Here is a 19342-nt window from a genome sequence, read left to right on the forward strand (position 1 = left end):
GTTACTATGTATATAGCAGTGGTCTCAAACTCGCGGCCCAGGGGCCACATGCGGCCCGCCAGGTACTATTTTGAGGTCCTTAGTATTTATCATAATCACAAAAGTACAATAAAACAGTTTCTTGATCATATGTCTCTTTATTCCATTTTTCAAATTATTAAACAAGCACTTCAATACTTGAATACAGATTTACATCATTAATCAAAGAAAATTAATAGCCAAACATCACTTTTTACAGTAATGTAAGGAAAAGAAAAAGTATAGATTATTTAGTCCACAAACTTAAAAATATGGATCTAAGTATTAGTATAACAATAAAGGAAATATACATAATTAATTACAGGAACAGCTCAGGAGACAATGATGAAAACACCCAATAGCCTGGACTTAAACTGCTGGTAGAGCTATTGGGCCAATCACCACTCACCCCCCTCCCCCCCCCCCCCCTCCACTTCCTTGGCAGATATAAATTCCAACAATTGCTTTGGTTTGAAAAATAAAAAATGTTTTCCTTGTAGTGAAACACAGCATTTTGCTGGAAATTTCAAGATAAAGGATGCACCTAGAGCCAAGGCTCTGGGTTTATAAAGAAGAAATTATTTCCGTCTCTTCTGTATCACTTGAGAAATATCAGGAAAAATCCGGACTGCCAAGCCAAAGAACTTATCATTCATATGTCTGAAGTAAAGTTTAAATACAAAGTCTCTCATGCTCCAAGGCAAACGTTACCAATAGAGTTATCCTTTCTGTAACTACTTCCAGGGAATTCTCCAGAAAATCTGTTAAGTTCATTCCTCCCTTCTCCCCTTTCAGCAGGAGTAGAACTCTCCTGTTTCTTCCCTTGCCGCGGTGATAGGCGGCAAGTTATCTTACGGAATCATTAAAGTTTCTTTCAAATATCTACGCACCATCTCAAGTGGAGATAATACTGGAGATCTGGGAAAATTTAAAAGTCTTAAGTTGTTTCTTCTCTGTTTATTTTCCATATATTCTAGTTTTGTGTTTGTTTTTTTTATAAAGAATCTTTAATAATCTTTATTTCTACCTTCTTTATTTGAGTAATCTGTTTTTCATGTTTTTTAAGTTCATCTGCTTGTTCTCTTAACTTTTCCTCATGAACCCTCACCTGAGAGCTGACAGAGACACAGTCCGCCTTTACCTTAATCATTGCTTTCTGGGGGTTAGAGTCCATGATTTCTTTAGCCCTCCACAGTTCCTCTAAATTCACTACTGCTGGCTTAGTCATTTGCCAAATTGAATGTTATTACTCACAGAAGTTTTTCCTGCCTCTGCTTTGAGTGCCGATGTCTGGGCTCCAGTGGGAACTTCTTCCTCCATTTCTTCTCCTCCCACTGCTCCTCTGGGGCTAGTCAGCAGTCCACATTCCAGGGTAAGCTGTTCAGCCATTCTTTCTGCAGGGTTACTTCCTGGTTGGACAGGACTTCGTCCCTGAATTGGGCTTAAGGAAACCCTATCGTCACTAAGGTTCGCCGAGCCCGGCGTACCTGCCAGAATCGGGGGCGTCTCCTTAAGCTGGACAGCGTTGTGTGCACCAAGGTCATGGAACTCCAGGCAGCCGGAGGAATAGACCGGGTAGTTCCCATCCTCTTCCCCGTTCGGGACTCTTTCTGTGCTTGGTCCCACAGCACCATCTGAGGCCCGCAGGAAAAAACTCAAACGCCGGCAGAGACAAGCACCCGCTGGCGATATCAAAACACATGCAGACAAGCCGCAAAAAATAAAGGGAAAGAGGGCTTTCAGAACAGCGCTAGTGCGGAGCTCACCGCCTAGCGTCTGTTCAGTATGCCATCTTGGATCCGAGTAGGATCATATGTCTCTTTAGCTATAAATTACAATATTATTATTAAGACTTAACCAAAAGGAAAGATTTATAAACTATAAAGAGTTTTACCTCATGCAAAACTGTCATTTCTTTAATAAGACATTAACTAGTTTTTCTGAGGCCCTCCAAGTACCTACAAATCCAAAATGTGGCCCTGCAAAGGGTTTGAGTTTGAGACCACTGGTATATAGGAAGATCTAGTAGACAAATTAGAATAAGATTAACTGAACATAAATCACGAATTGTCAATAAAGTGATTCAAGTCCCTCTGGTTCAACACTGGATAGACTATAATCATACCACTGAAGATTTGAAATGGTGAGTTATTGATGGATATAACTCTTGCTCTCTCTCTCTCTTTCCTTCCAACCTAACCTTCGACGTTGCTGGTAATTCTGATAAACTCTGCTAAAACGTCCCCACACACCCTTCTTTGTTGCTTGTAACTTTGACAAATAGTTGTAAATCCGTGTGTCATCACGGATCTTAATTAACTGATGTGAACCGCCTAGAACTTCTTGGGTATGGCGGTATACAAGAATAAATTATTATTATTATTATTAGGGTGGGAATAATGAATATAAATTACATTTTCTGGAACAAAAATGGATTTTTAATCTAAATACAGTTTACTCCTCAAGGAATGAATTTGGAGCTTGATTGGATGACCCTTATTTAGCTTTGTAAGAAAAATCAAGATGAGAGAGCTTTTGTTTGCCTTAATCTAATCTAATCTAATCTAAACCTTAAGTTTATATACCGCATCATCTCCATGAGAATGGAGCTCGACACGGTTTACAAGAACTTAAAATAGTGGGTAGAGAAGAAGAAAAAGGATTACATGAACTTATGTGTAGAAGGGGGGAGAGAAAGGGGGGAAGGTTAGAGCTACAATTTGCTGAAAAGCCAGGTTTTTAGTTGTTTGCGGAATAACTGAAGGGAGCTCAGGTTCCGCAGCGGGGTGGTGAGGTCGTTCCAAAGACCTGTGATTTTGAAGAGAAGGGATTTTCCCAGTTTGCCTGAATAGTGGATGCCGCGTGGAGAGGGGAAGGCTAGTTTAAGCCTTTGGGCAGTTCTGGAGGAGTCGGGACTGGAGGAGTTGAAAGACAGTGGGATAAGAGGAGGCAGGATTCCGTGAATGATCTTGAAAGCCAGGCAGGAACATTTGAAATGGATTCTGGAGATTATTGGGAGCCAATGAAGTTTGGCAAGGAGTGGGGAGGCATGGTCAGACTTGCGTTTTGAGAAGATCAGTTTGGCTGCAGTATTCTGGATTAGCTGGAGTCTTAGAATACTTTTTTTTGATAGATTTAAGTAGATGGCGTTGCAGTAATCTAGTTTGGAGAGGATGATGGATTGGACAAGGATGGCAAAGTGTTGTTGGCTGAAGTAGGATCTAGCTTTCCTCAGCATGTGAAGGCTGAAAAAGCATGATTTTGCCAAGGAGTTGAGGTGGTCATTGAGGGAGAGAGAGGAATCGATAGTGATACCAAGGACCTTGCATGAGAACTCAAGCTGTAGTGTATCGCCTGTGGGTAGTGTGAAAAGTGTGGGCAGGTGTTCGAATTTTGGGCCGAGCCAGAGTAGTTTTGTTTTAGATTCGTTTAGTTTCATCTAGTTGATTAGCTAGGTTTTAAATATAAAGAAATGATGCCACCGCAATCTTTGCAAAGTTTTGGAGGCAAGGGTGATAATGATGGCTGAGAAAGGTAACATATTAAACTAACATGAAGTGAGATATATAGTTTAGATGAGTTGGATTTAACCTATACATCTAAATTTGATGTTTTTACTTTGTAGGGGATTCCTTGAAAAAGCATTAATCAAAACATAGATTCTATATCAGACAATTTACCCCTACCATTGAATTTCAGGTGAGTACTACTCAAACAAATAACTGTTTTCAATAAACTTCTCTATAGAACAGGGGTAGGGAACTCCGGTCCTCGAGAGCCGTATTCCAGTCGGGTTTTCAGGATTTCCCCAATGAATATGCATTGAAAGCAGTGCATGCAAATAGATCTTATGCATATTCATTGGGGAGATCCTGAAAACCCGACTGGAATACGGCTCTCGAGGACCAGAGTTCCCTACCCCTGCTATAGAATATATTTAAAGGAGAAATGAATAAGATACATTTAAAAGACTAAGATATAAAGTGAATATGAGCGAATGCCCAACAAAGACGCTGGTGTGTTTGTTGAAAAAAGGTTTCGATTTCTACAGCGGCACGGCTGAGGTCACTGCTCGAATACTTAACTCATTTGAGTTTGAGATTTGAATGCCTTGAAGGAATGTGTGATATTTTGTGATAACATAACATAAAAATTTACTTCTATACCATAATACCGTTAAGTTCTATGCAGTTTACAAAACAGAATTTAAAAAACTGTACATATACTGTACAGCGAATGTAATACATTAATTTCCTATGAATCTTATAAACACATAGGTTTTCAATTCTCTCCTAAAATGTTGATATGAGCATGAGATCGTTATTAGAGAATTCAGATTTGTATCCCGTATTGCAGCTTGAAACGACAGGAGATGATTATATTTTTTATATTGACAACCTTTGACTGAAGGAAAGGTAAATATAGCACGCGTGCGTCAAGAATGCTTTGAATTAACAAATGTGAATGAATCTACAAGATAATTAGGTGCAAGGCCGAACAATACCTTATAACAAATGCAACCAAATTTAAATTTCATACGAGCCTCGACTGGCAACCAATGCAATTCATGAAAAAAAGGTGTGACATGATCAAAATTTTTCAGATTAGCGATAAGTCGAACGGCAGCATTCTGTTTAAATCTTTATTGATTTTCAAACTTTGATAGTGCAATACAATTGGTAAATCATAAATACTGCATAGAACGCACTAAAAACTATACAATTATTACATTAAACAATCATTTACTCCCATCCTCATCTTAATTATTAATACAATATTATATATGATGTTATTTCAATATTATAATTAAATATTTTAACTCTTCAATGTACATTTCCCTCCCCCCCCCCACCCTTCCTGGATGCGTAAAGAATCTAATGAAAAGGGAAGAAACATGACCCTTACTGTAATGCAACAAAAGTAGTCAATGGACTCCATACATCATTAAAGGACTTACTAGTCCCCAAACATTCTGCCATCATTCTTTCATACTTATATGTGGTACACACATTTACCCACCAAAAAGTATAATTAATCATGTCATGGTTCTTCCAATTATGTGTGATCAGTTGAACAGTTATCCCTGTCATGATCAGGAAAAGGCAACTTTTATACTTGTCTAAAGTAGGCTTAACATGAAGTAACGTACCACATATTACCGCCTCATAGGATAAGGGGATAGATGACCCAAGAATGAGATTTATTTGTCCCCAAATTGACTTCCAGAAACCAAGTATCAGTGGACAAAAATATAACAGATGATCCAGAGTCCCTATATTTAATATGACAATGCCAGCATCTATTAGATTTAAAATTATCTATTTTTTGTAATCGAACTGGGGTCGAAAAAATCCTATGCAATAAAAATAACCATGTTTGTCTCATAGATGCTGACGCTGTACACTGAACGGCAGCATTCTGAATAAACGGGATACTTCAGGGGAAAAGATTGGAGTGTTTTCGAGGTAGTTAGGCACCAGCAGATGCCTAGCTCACACCTGCCAGTGTCTAACTTAATTGTTTTAATGGGATTGCACCATTAAAAGCTGATTCAAAAACAGTTTTAAAGAAAAACTAGGCATCGCTAGAAACCTCCTGGAATCGGAGTGTTTAGGAGCGGATTTGGCCTTAGGCATCACTAATTACCACTAGGCGTGATTTCACGATGAACCTAGGTGCTGGAAATGTAGGCCTTTAAAATCGTGGCCTACATTACCAGAGCCTAAGTTTGTCATTAGACACTGGTAGCCACAATTACATTACATTTCATTTCTAGACCGCGAAACCTCTCAGATCAATGCGGTTTACAAAGCTAAGAGACTGGATAACCCCAGTGACCAAAATGGTGCATGAATGTGATTGACACGTGAACACTTTTCTAGGTGCCTAACCACTCTTGTGTACCATAAACTGCGACCCCCTGAAATTTCAAAATAATTTAACCACTCAGCAATGGCTGCTGACTGGTTAAATCCCACATATCTGGCTATTCTTGAATATTCAGTAGGAGACAACTGGTTATCTATAGTCCTACTAGATATGCACAGCACTGCACACATTATATGCAGATACTTTCTCTGTCCCTAGGGGGTTCACAATTTATGCTTTTTGTACCCGGAGTAATGAAGGGTTAAGTGACTTATCCAGGGTCACAAGGAGCTGGAGTGGGACTTGAGCCCAGTTCCCCAATATTAGGCTACTCCTCTACTCCATGCCCTGATGAATATTTGTAACTCTACTCCATGCCCTGATGAATATTTGTAATCACAGTGGCTAACTGACTATATCGCGCCATATAGCCAGTTAGCGCCAATATGCAGCATTGACTTTAGCGGTAAAAATAGGCCGCACAAATAGCAGGCCTGTCTTTAACCATTATGAACTCAAACAGTTAATGCTGAATATCAGCTTAACCAATTAAGTTCCCAAAAATGAAACCAGAAATTCAATTTCATTCATCGGATACCAAAGGGCATTAAATTTCTGGGTTCAGTGCTCGCAGCAGGCTTTATTTTCGCTGCTTGCTGCCAGCTGAATATTGACCCCCTGTGACTTTAAGAAGTCAAGTACTACCTTTCCTCCACAGATATCAAAGTGGTTTACAATACATTGACTAGTAATCAGGTACTATAAGCATTTGGTACCTAAGGCCTTGAACATTCCACAAGGGTGGTTCCCAAATATTAGGGTTATCTTATTTTGAAAAAGAAAACCCCAGACACATAATCCTGCCCCGTTCTGCCCCCACAAGCCGTCTCTCTTCTACAACCTACTCCGGCTGCATCTGGAGGGTCTGGAGCATGCGTGGATGTGTGTGATGTCATCCACGCATGTTCAGAGGCCCTCTAGATGTGGCCGGAACTGGTTGGGACATGTCCGGGTTTTCCCGGACATCTGGTAACCCTACCAAATATGTCCTTGGGGACCCACATCCATTCAGATTTTTAAAAACATCAGTGATGACTATGCAGAAGATAAACATCCATGCAATGGAAGCAGTGTAGACGATTTTTTCATGAACATGCACCACCATGGTATTTTTTATCGTGGTGTCAGAGCTTTATACGTTGGTGCCAAAATCACCATGGGATATAGAGCAATGTGATACAAAACATGTAAAGAAGCTCGCAGCTCATAACTACATAAATTCATAACTATATATTCATTCTATATTTCCTGAAAATCCTTCTGGATGGCAGTCCTCCAGGCAGTGGCATAGTAAGGGGGTGGGGGGCAAGGAGGGTGGTCTGCCCTGGGCGCCATCTTCCTATGGGCAAGGCATCCCATATGCCCCTTGCCTTCTCCGTACCTTTTTTACTTCCCAGGCATGAGGTTGCTGCCCACATTGGCACTGGCATTCTCTCTGACACTTCTGGGACCCGCGCCTAGGAAGTGACATCATAGGGCAAGCCGAAACCAATGTGGGCATACTGCTCACGCCGGAGAAGTTAAAAATGTACAGGGAAAGAGAAGAGGGCATGCGTGGTAGGAGGGTGGGGAAGGGGGCAGGAGAGAGGCACCACTGCCCCGGGCCCCGCTCAACCTTACTATGTCACTGCCTCCAGGACAAATTTGGCAACCACAGTCATACAGAATTAACAAAAAAAATACACCTCCCAGACAGCATTAATACTATTATAATAGTCTCAGAAAACTATCAGACTTGATTCAAAGCCCTACACTTCCATTCCTTAGCTCCTACCAACCTACCAATCACTCTTTGCATCTCTTTCCCTGTCTCCTCCAGTTGCTGCCAGTCACACCTTTCTCTTCCATGCCGGCAGAGGTGTGTAGGTACTGATGATGATAGCCAGGAAAACATTATTTTGTTAGCTGGCACATACTCAATTCCCATGTTTGCTGTCAACAGCATCTGTACAGTTCACAGCTCCAGTATGACAGATTCAATCTAAAACATATGTTGGTTTATTATGGGGTTCAAGTCAAGACACCACATAAAAATAAAATAAAAAAAAGATTAAATAACTGAAAAATCTCAGATTGCTTTGGAAAGCCAATATTTCCTGGCACTACAGCTTTGGATTTAACTCACACCTTTTCAGAAATAGATCAAGGTGAGTTACTTTCAGGTCACTAGATATTTCCCTGTTCTTGGAAGGTCTAGTCTACGTTGATGAAACCTCCCATAGTAGTGGGTTTCTGACAGATTAATTTTTTTATTTATTCATTCAATTTTTGAGCCCGTCCTCCCAAAGGAGCCCAGAACGGGTTATAAAGTACATCCATAATAATCCAGATAGAACAGAGATGACATAATTTACATAAATTACAATATAAACATGATAATAATTTACAATATAGACATGACAATAAAACATATGCACTAAGTAGCATCTGGTGAGATTAGATCTTAGAAAGAAATGGTTGAGAACAGTGGGTTTGAAACCAACAATTATCTACTACTACTCTTGGAGGGAGAAAGAGATAATGATTATTGCGGATGGGCAGACTAGATGGGCCTTTATATGCCATAATGTTTCTATGTTTACTACTACTATAAATTACTATTACTATTAATTATTTCTATAGCGCTACCAGACGTACGCAGCACTGTACAGAGTCTCTGTTAAAACTGAAAAGTGAGAGGGGTTTCTGTCTGCCACTCATCTGACTGCAGGAAAATTATATCTAATTTATGAAAGTAACATGGCTGAGTGTGCAGAGGGGATGGGTAACTCCATATGCAAATCATGCACTGAGGGATGACATTTGGGTGAAATGGTATGTCTTCAGGGGACTCCAGTAGTCAAACAACAAAACTGAGTGTCAAAGCTTAATGTCATGGGTTCCAGAGCCACCAACTTAGTCAATATTTATTAGATGGACCTCAAAATCCACAGGATATTGCTCCCTGAAGTACCAAGACTTAAGAAAGGGAGACTTATGAATTATCACTGGTCTGTTCTGGATAAGCAATAAACTAGGGAGAAACCCAAAAAGGGGAAAAAAAACTCCCTAGGTTTCTAATAACCGGGCTACATTTTAAATCAGAAAAGGCTCAGAAACTCCTGCCATTAAGGGGAATAGTATCAGGAGGTGAGTTGAAAAACCAGGGAGACAGCTGGTAAACAGCATTCTACAAAAATAGATATAAAGCAGCCAACAGCCGCAAAAATATACACTTAGCTTCACTGCAGTCTTCACGTTGCTGTCCTATGTAAACCACACGGTTCTCCAAAGTCCAGAACTTGGTAGGAAATCTGAAGAACGCTGTCAGATTATCACATCTTCAGGGGACTCTAGCCAGGTCAGGCCCTGGACTCAGAGCCACCCTGAAGAGGATGTTACATTGAGAATGCCTTAACAGGCTGCCAGATGAAGATAGGTGGAACCTAGCTTGGGGCGAATGTCAGAGTAACAGCATAGTTTTCTCTTTCCTTCTCCCTCTATTATTTACGATGGATTTCCTTCTTTTCCCATCTGTGAATTTTTGCTTTTAAATTATTTTTATTTTGGACTGTAAATTGCTCAAGTAACTAACTGATACCTGACCAGTTTACAGTACAAAATAAAAATAATTTAAAAGCAAAAACTAACTGATGAGTGGTATATCAAATTTTAATACAACATGAAACCAAGGCAACAATTCTATTAATTGGCACCTCATTTTAGGCACCATACAGGAGTACGCTTAGTGTTAATTCTATAACAGCTTATACGAGGTCTGTTCAAAAAGTTCCAGGACTGATTTTATAAAAATGTATTAAACTGTCTTGCAACTTGTTCCATTGGTCCACTTCAAAATACTCCCCTTCCCTACGTATATACTTCTGAGATAGACATGGGGAAAGCCACTGCTTGCCCTGGGATCGGTAGCATGGAATATAGCTACTATTTGGATTTCTGCCAGGTATTTGTGACATGAATTGGCCACTGTGGAAACAGGATACTGGGCTAGATGTATCATTAGTCTGACCCAGTATGGAAGTTCTTATCTTCTTATGTAATGCTAACCTGTATGCAAATCACACTTCGATACATGGGTGTTCATGTGAGTTAAATTAATGCATTAAGCCTAGGCTCTATCAGTACTCCATAGACAGAAAAACTTGATATCTTGAAAAAGAAATGATTTTAGTGCCAATTGAGAAAGAAAATTACTGTCACTATGGGCTCCTTTTACAAAGCCACGCTAGCGGTTTTAGCGCACATACCGGACTAGTGCGCGATAGCCGAAAATCTACCGCCTGCTCAAAAGGAGGCGGTAGCGGCTAGCGTGCGCTATTCCACGCGTTAAGGCCCTAGCGTGGCTTTGTAAAAGGAGCCCTATATTTCTATCAGTGATAAGACTGAATGCTTCTGTGTCCTCTAAAAAGTATTTCAGCCATTCATATTCTTTATCATATCATCAAATAGATCAAGATACCAAAGCACTGAAGAGAGAAGGAAAACTACCAAAATGGTATCAATCAAGACTTTGAAGGAAAGCAAAACAAACTAGAGCAGCAAATAAATGAGAAGAGCCACAAGTAAAAGATAAAGAACCATTCTAGATGTTACCTCAGTAATATAAATTTTTTTTTAAAAATGACCCTCCCTTTTACAAAACCGCACAAAAGGTTTTTAATGCTGGCTGGCGCACTCAATGCTCTGTACGGCTCAGACACTCATAGGAACTCTCTGACCATCGGAGCAGCGCAGAGCATTCGGCACACCGGCCAGTGCTAAAAATCTCTTGCGCAGTTTTATATAAGGGGGGCAGGGTAAGTTTTTTTTCTTACAGTATATATAGCATTTTGGTAACAATGTTATTTGATTACAAATGAGAATTTCAGTACCACTGACAAGATGCCACTTTTGTGTACCAAATACTTGATTGTGTTATATTTTTCTTGCACTCCTAAAAGGAGATTTCACAATAATATGCAACTGTATGAGCTGCCAAAGAAATGTGACTGGGTAAGGATGATCACACAGGCATGAGACAATGCTAATGAGTTAATTCAAAGACAGATTATAAAACCTGTTCTGTTCAAATTGTAGGCCTGTTATAATTGCATTACAGCACAGCAAGATGCATATTTATAAAAGTAATTCGTACTTATCGGGTAGCTGAATGCGCTCAAATGATACCTGAGGCCAGCTCCAAGAATTCATAAATACACTCTACTTAACAATTAGGACTGCATTTTCTGTGATTACTTAATCCACAATGAATGAATGAATTATGTTTAATAATCACATTTTACTAATTGCTGAATCCTTGATATGCAGATGCTATTTTACTAAGAGTATCGCAAACGTCAAGCTATTTTAAATACTCTGTCTTTTTCAAAGTGGTTGCATTATGATATCTTGTAAGAGGGATTATTAATAGGTTGGAAATGATTCCCCAGGTCTGCAAAATATTCCTATGGGTTGAATTTACTGTAAAAAAAAAAAACCCAACACAACAAAAGATCAGAAGGCTAATCAACATTATAACGAAGATGCTTTCTTTAAAGAAACAGGTACTTCAAATGCACACATACATGAAATCAACAAATTTAAAAATAGTAAGGGACCCTTTTACTAAGCTGCGGTAAGCACAAATGCTTGCTTTGTACAGGTTAAAATCCACTATCAAAGGGTGCGATCAGGCATCCTGTGAAAGTTTTCTAATTTGCCGCAACTTCCCATATGCAAACATAGTTTTGTTTTTAGTACTGGGGGACGTGTTGGGGGGTAGAGTGTAAGTTGTGCCCAGTGCTAATCGGTTAATGCAGCTACATCTCCTCACACTAACCAATTAGCATGTGTTTAGCACAGGATCCCTCATTGCCTAGATGAAAATAGGTGTCGATAAGGTGGGAAAATAGCACATGGCCACCAATTGAGGAGATTGAAAATGCAGCCAGTTACAGCCAATCTAAAAGTGACCTCAGTGCATGGGAAACCCTTGCGCTAGTCCAGGGATCTCAAAGTCCCTCCTTGAGGGCCGCTATCCAGTCGGGTTTTCCCCAATGAATAGGCATTGAAAGCAGTGCATGCACATAGATCTCATGCATATTCATTGGGAAAATCCTGAAAACCCGACTGGATTGCGGCCCTCAAGGAAGGACTTTGAGACCCCTGCGCTAGTCATAGCACAGGCCACTTTTTAGCATAGTATAAAGGCCCCTAAGGATTTCATGCAGTCTGACATTAACTCTCAGATTATCTCTGTAGCATTTACAATACCCTTTCCATTTCATTAGAGAGTTGATTTAATTATTTTTCCACACACTGTCCACACAAGAGTATAAAAACACAGGGTAAACACTTCCGTGCCACTCTATTAACATCAGTTTGTTATTCTAGTTTTTTTTCTGCTCCAATCAGTAGACAATTTCATGGTTTTATCTCCATAATCTCTTCATTCTCTCTAGACCTTCAATTAAATAGAAACATAGACACATGATGGTAGATAAAGGCCAAATGGCCCATCTAGTCTGCCCATCCACGGTAACCATTATCTCTTTCTCTCTCTGAGAGATCCCACATGCCTATCCCAGGCCCTTTGGAATTCAGACACAGTCTCAGCCTCCACCATCTCTTCTGGGAGATTGTTCCATGAATCTACCACCCTTTCTGTAAAAAAGCATTTCCTTAGATTACTCCGGAGCCTATCACCTCTTAACTTCATCTTATGCCCTCTCATTGCAGAGTTTCCTTTCAAATGAAAGAGACTCGACTAGTTCATTTACATTACATAGGTATTTAAACGTCTCTATCATATCTCCCCTCTCCCGCCTTTCCTCCAAAGTATACAGATTGAGATCTTTAAATCTGTCCCCATATGCCTTATGATGAAGACAACATACCATTTTAGTAGCCTTTCTCAGGATTGACTCCATCCTTTTTTTATCTTTTTGAAGGCTTGGCCTTCAGAATTGTACACAATATTCTATATGAGGTCTCAACAAAGTCTTATACAGGGGCATCAATACTTCCTTTTTCCTACTGGCCATATCTCTCCCTATGTATCCTAGCATCGTTCTAGCTTTCACCGTCATCTTTTCAACCTGCCTGGCCACCTTATGATCATCACATACAATTACACCCAAGTCCTGCTCTTCCTTCGTGCACATAAGTTCTTCACCCCCTAAACTGTACTGTTCCCTCGGGTTTTTGCAGTCCAAATGCATGACCTTGCATTTCTTAGCATTAAATTTTAGCTGTAAAATTTCAGACCATTCTTCAAGCTTCTCCAGGTCTTTCTTCATGTTATTCACACCATCCGGCGTGTATACTCTATTGCAGATTTTGGTATCATCCGCAAAGAGGCAAATCTTACCTGACAACCCTTCAGCAATATCGTTTATAAAAATGTTAAAAAGAACAGGCCCAAGAACAGAACCTTGAGGCACACCACTGGTAACATCCCTTTCCTCAGAGCAATCTCCATCGATCACTACCTTCTGTCGCTTTCCACTCAACCAGTTCTTGACCCAGCCCGTCACTTTGGGACCCATCCCAAGGGCACTCACTTTATTTATTAGACATCTGTGTGGAACACTGTCAAAGGCTTTGCTAAAATCTAAATACACCACATCTAGCGCACATCCTTTATCCAATTCTCTGGTCACCCAGTCAAAGAAATTGATCAGATTTGTCTGACAAGACCTACCTCTAGTGCATCCATGTTGCCTCCGGTCCTGTAATCCACAGGATTCCAGAAACTTCACCATTCTCTGTTTTAAAAGTGTTTCCATTAATTTGCTTACCACAGAAGTCAGACTTACTGGCCTGTAATTTCCTACTTCTTCCTTACTTCCACTTTTGTGGAGAGGGACCACATCCACCCTTCTCCAGTACTCCGGTACCACTCCCGACTCTAGAAACTCGTTAAAAAGGTCAGTCAGCGGAGCTACCAGAACTTTCCTAAGTTCCTTCAGTACCCTTGGATATATACCATCCAGGCTCATTGCTTTGTCTGCCTTTATTTTAGCTAGCTCCTCACAAACACAACCCTCTGAAAATTAATCAGGATCTATTATTCCTCCATCCCTATTCATGTTTGTCTTCTATAGTCCCACTCCTGGCACTTCAGCTGTGAACACAGAACAGAATATTTGTTAAGCAATTCGGCCTTTTCTTTATCAGCTTCTTTATCATCTTTGAGTCTCACAATGCCACTTTGCACTTCTTCCTATCACTAATATATCTAAAAAATGTCTTGTCTCTCCGTTTTACTGTGTCAGGTATTTTTTTCTTCCATTTGCATCTTTGCTTTACTGACTATATGACCAGCCTCTCTTAACTTTTCCAGATATTTTTGTCTGTCTTCCTCTTTCTGCGATCTTTTGTAGTTTATTAAAGCTAACCTCTTATTCCTTACCTTCTCAGCTAGTACTTTTGAGAACCAAAGCGGCCTTCTTTTCCTCTTACTTTAACTTACTTGCCTAACAAAAAGGTTTGTCACTCCTTTCAGTTTTGCCCACCGCATTTCCACTCCTTCCAGACGTTCCCATCCAGACAATAATTCCTTGACTTAAACCCCCATCTGAACAAAGTTAGTTTTTTTTTACGTCTATAACCTTTGCTTTTGAATGAGCCCTCTCTATACCCATCTTAATATTAAACCGTACCATGCCAGATCACCCACTGTAACGTCAGAAACACTTTCCCCGTTTGTAAACACTAAGTCCAAAGTCAGAAAATAGCTTATAATACCACAAAAGTCAGAATTTCTCTCAAACACATATTACATTTCTAATTCTTTCATGGAAACTGAGGAATTTCTCCTTCACCTATTATTATCCCCTCATCTTTTAAAAAACTGCAATAATGTTTTTAGTGCAGGCCAGTGCACTGAATGCTCCATGAGTGTTAGGAGCAGTGCAGAGCATTCAGCATGCCGGCCTGCGCTGAAAACCGCTATTGCGGATAAACCGCTATTGCAGATTTGTGAAAGGGGAAGTATACTAGACACAGTCTAGTAGCACCATATAAAATAAGCAGTATTAGTAGTATATTATTACCTAGAAACATTCTCTGTTCAGAACCAGTATTGCAGGTTTTATTTTATATCCTGCGACTGGCTGATGAAGAGCCTTTTAAAATATTCAGTTCATGACAGTAGTTAACTTTCCTAACATATGAGCTATTGGGCACATAATTAAAAAAAAAACAAAAAACCAACAACCACACGTTCAAAACATGGCCTAAATCAGTACTTGGACAATCAAAAAGACAGATCGTCCAAGTACCGATAATCAAAGTTGGTTTTAGACGAATCTAAAATCAGCTTAGACCTTTACCCTGCCTCTGAATGGCTAGAGCAAAAAGAGGCGTTTATAGAGGAGAGAAAAGGGGAGGAGGTGGGTGGGAGATAGGCTGATCTAGACTTAATCATACTGCAAGTATAACCAAAAGACTAGGGAAATCGCCCAGTTGGAACTTATACATTTTGACTTAGACCAAGTCAAAACAGGTAGAAGTTCCGAATAGCTCAACAGCCCCGGCAACCTACACCCCCCCCCCCCCCCCCACAAAGATCACGGCAGGAGAGATGCCTAATCTCTCCTGCCGCGATCGCGAGCCCCCACGAACAGCCGCTTACAGGCAGGAGGGATCCCAAGCCATCCTGCTGACACCCCCCCGAATAACCACAATCACAGCAGGAGGGATCCCCTCCCCGGAATGGCCGTGATCGTGGCAAGAGGAATCCCAAGCCCTCCTGCTGACACCCCCTGAACCCCTCCTGCTGAAGACTCAGGCCCCCACCCCAGGCCCTCCTGCTGAAGATGCAGACCTCCACCCCTGACCAACCCCTCCCTACCACCCTGGACCTCCCCCAAACTAATCTTTAATGTTGGCAGGACGGACGGGTCCCCGGTCCTGCCTGCCCCTTTCTGGTGCATTGTGGGATGCACTGGGGAGGGGCCTAGGAACTGATTGGCCCAGTCACCTAAGGCTCTGCCCATAGGAGGGGTCTTAGGCAACTGGGCCAACTGGAATTGGCCCAGTTGCTATAGGCCCATCCTATAGGTGGGGCCTTAGGTCCAATTCCGGTTGGCCCAGTTGCCTAAGGCCCCTATGGGTGGGGCCTTAGGAGACTGGTCCAATTAGGCTCTAGGCCCCACCATGGTGCATCCCACAATGCACGGGAAAGGGGCAGGCCTGCCATTCTGAGGATGGCAGGCCTGCCGGACAGACCAGGGACCCATCCGGCCAACCAACATTAAAGGTTAGCGGGGGGGGGGGGGGGGTCCAGGGTTGTAGAAAAGGGGGTCCTGGATGGTGGTGGGGTTGTCCCGGGGTAGGGGTCTGCATCTTTAGCAGGAGTGCCTGGGCTCCCTCCTGCCGGTATTGTCAGAGGTTTGGGGGTGTCGGTAGGAGGGCTTGAGATCCCTTCTGCCTGTAAAAGGCTGTTCAGGGGGATCGCAATTGTGGCAGGAGAGATTAGGCATCTCTCCTGCTGCGATCGTTGGGTGGGGGATTCTGTAACCGGTTACAGAATCCAGCTTTTAGGCTGGCCCCTCTTTGGCCTAAAAGGTCTTGTTTTGGGCGTTAGGACTTGGGCGATTTTTTGGTTGGGAATGTGTTTTAATTTTAGACATTGTGGTGGTATGGGCGATTAAACAGCTAAACGTAGAGGTAGGCCATTCTACAAAAAACCCTCATTTTGAATGTTTTTTTTTAGAATGGACATTTCCATGCTGCTACTTTCAGAGTTTAGGGGCTTAGGCCAAAAAGGGATTTAAGCCTTTTTTTTTTATTATTATGCCCCTCCACGTCTGTTAATTGAAAAGCCATGTCTGAATTCCAAATGCTTTAATAAAAAGTAATGTCAAAAACAGCATAATTCTAACTACTGACAGCTTGGTACAGCATCTCAGCCAAAGTGGGATTCATGACAGTAAAAACTCGCATTCCCTCAAGCACTGTTGTCTGCTTATTTCAAGCTGGAACAAGCAGATAAGATGAAAGAGGTGAATTTCACAATGTTTCAAACCCAGAAATAGGATATTTATTTATTTAATTCGATTTATATCCCATCCTACCCAAGGAGCCTAGAAGGGGTTGTTCTTGGCCTGACTGTTTCCAGGACTAGCCTGCCCTTTTGGACTATTTCAGTTTCATCCATTCATCCATCTTTATTTATTTATTTTAAAAACTTCTATCCCGCCTACAACCTAGGTGGGTCACAACTGTAGTATACACATAATAAATCAAACAGTAAAACAAAACCTCACATAGACACAACAATTTTCTGCTCACATTCTCCTCCCCAGAGAACTATTATAGTGTGTATCCCTTTAAAAGACCTCCCCCCCAATCTCATGCTAATACAGATATTTTTTTAAAATGCCTGAATGCACAAGTGAGTTTTTAACAATTTGCAAAACTGAACCGTGCTCCCTAAATAGGCACAAATAGCTTGGTAACGCATTCAATAAGACTGAGCCTACAAATATAAATGCAGCTAGTCTTGTGGTTGCATAATGCACAGAATCCACTGTCAGGCGCATAGCTGTTTCTGACTAGAGAATTTTTATTTTTATTGTTTATTTATTGTTTGCCTTATACAAAGCAAATCCCAGATTAACATACATAATAAATTTCATGGTGAAAAAATTCATTACCTTTCCTATCCCTGTAGATAACCGCAGCAAACCATCCCATGTCATTCTTGGGAGACTCAAGAACAATGTAAGGAAATACTTCTTTACGGAGAGGGTGGTGGATGCTTGGAATGTGCTCCCGAAAGAGGTGGTGGAGAGGAAAACGGTGACGGAGTTCAAAAAAGTGTGGTATGAACTCAGAGGATCTAAAATCAGAAAATAATAGTAAATATTGAAGAACTAAAGACAATACAGGGCAGACTTGCACGGTCTGTGTCTGTGTATGGCCTTTTGGTTGAGGATGGGCTGGGGAGGGCTTCAATAGCTGGGATGGTGTAGATGGGCTGGAGTGAGCTTTGACGGAGACTTCAGTAGTTGGAACCTAAGCACAGTACTGGGCAGCGCTTTGGATTCTTGCCCAGAAATAGCTAAGACAAAGAAAATAAAAATTTAATTGAATCAGGTTGGGCAGACTGGATGGACCATTCGGGTCTTTATCTGTTACTTTATGTGTTCCCTCTAAGCGGGCGGGTGTTGTGAGCAAACTTTTTTCACCGTGAGCCAAAAATATCGGGCGCCAGCAAGTTATGAGCCAACTCGCCCGATTCTCCTCTCGCCGCCCTGCCATCTGCCGTACGCCTCTTCCGATCGTGCGCTGTGACGAGAAACGTGTGCGCTGCAATGTAATATTTTGTGCGCCAGCGCACGCCAGCGCAGCTTAGCGGGAACACTGGTTCAAATGGTTTTATTTATTTCCCCAAATTTATTTTTGTTATACGCATTGAAAATATTTGATATTGCGTTTAAATCAAAATCTCAATAAACTTGAAACGAGTGCCCGTGAGATTGTGGGAGGGTTAAATACTCAAAACTTAGAAGTTTTTGCTACGCCAGCTTTCTGGTATCTTTACATACAGTGGCGTACCTAGCATATGTAACATCCGGGGCCCATCATTTTTTGGCACCCCCCCCCCATCTGTAAGAAAAACATGATTTTTAGTAACAAACCACACGTCACACATGAGTACCTAGGAAAAGGCAGCATCTTACATATTGCAGTGAGCAGTACATCAATACACCCATTGTAAAACTAAACAAGCCAGACCAGCACAGATCAATCCTACACCGTCAATCCTAACAGAAAACCATGTCTTTCGAACACACAGAACACAGAAAACACCTTCGCCTAGTAAGGAATATGTAATCACAAACTAACCCCTCCCTCTTTTACAAAACTGTAGTGTGGATTTTAGCTACGGAGGTAACAGCTCTGATGCTCATAAAATTCTGAGCATCAGAGCTGCTACCACCAAGGCTGGTGCTAAAAACGCTTCACAGTTTTGTAAAAGAGGGGATAAAATAAAAATACATAGACAAAGGTTAAATTGAACCAGCAAGAAGCTGGACTCTGCATACAATGCTTCACAGAAACAGTGACACATGTCTCCTAAAGCAATAAATAAATAGAAATTTTTTTCTACCTTTGTCTTCTGTGGTTTCTCCTTTCCTCATCTTCTTGTAACTCTCTTCCTTCCATTCACTGTCTGCCGTCTCTCTTCCCCTATATGGCATCTTCTCTCCTTCTATGCCCCTTCCAGAAACTGTATGCCTCCCCCTTCCATCTCTCCTTTCACCCCATTGGTCTGGCATCTCTCTCCTCGCCTTCCCTCTCCCACACCTCTCCTCATAGTCTGGTATCTCCCCTTCCCTGATTCTCTGGCATCTCTCTCCTTTCCTTTTCTTCCATCTTTCGTTCCCCCTCCATGCTCTCACAT

At 41.3% G+C, this 19342-nt stretch overlaps 1 protein-coding gene across 1 annotated transcript in view; it reads right to left on the minus strand.

Moving 5' to 3' along the window:
• The window catches only part of PLPPR1 (phospholipid phosphatase related 1), a 223561-nt gene extending 205858 nt beyond the window's left edge, over window positions 1-17703 (minus strand). Inside the window, exon 1 of the mRNA XM_033918704.1 lies at window positions 17589-17703. The gene's annotated coding sequence lies outside the window, so the exon portion shown is untranslated. The remainder of the gene's footprint in view (window positions 1-17588) is intronic.
• Between the last annotated feature and the right edge of the window lie 1639 nt (window positions 17704-19342).

The sequence above is a fragment of the Geotrypetes seraphini genome, chromosome 1 (assembly GCF_902459505.1).
Source record: "Geotrypetes seraphini chromosome 1, aGeoSer1.1, whole genome shotgun sequence".
NCBI classification, from domain to species: domain Eukaryota; kingdom Metazoa; phylum Chordata; class Amphibia; order Gymnophiona; family Dermophiidae; genus Geotrypetes; species Geotrypetes seraphini.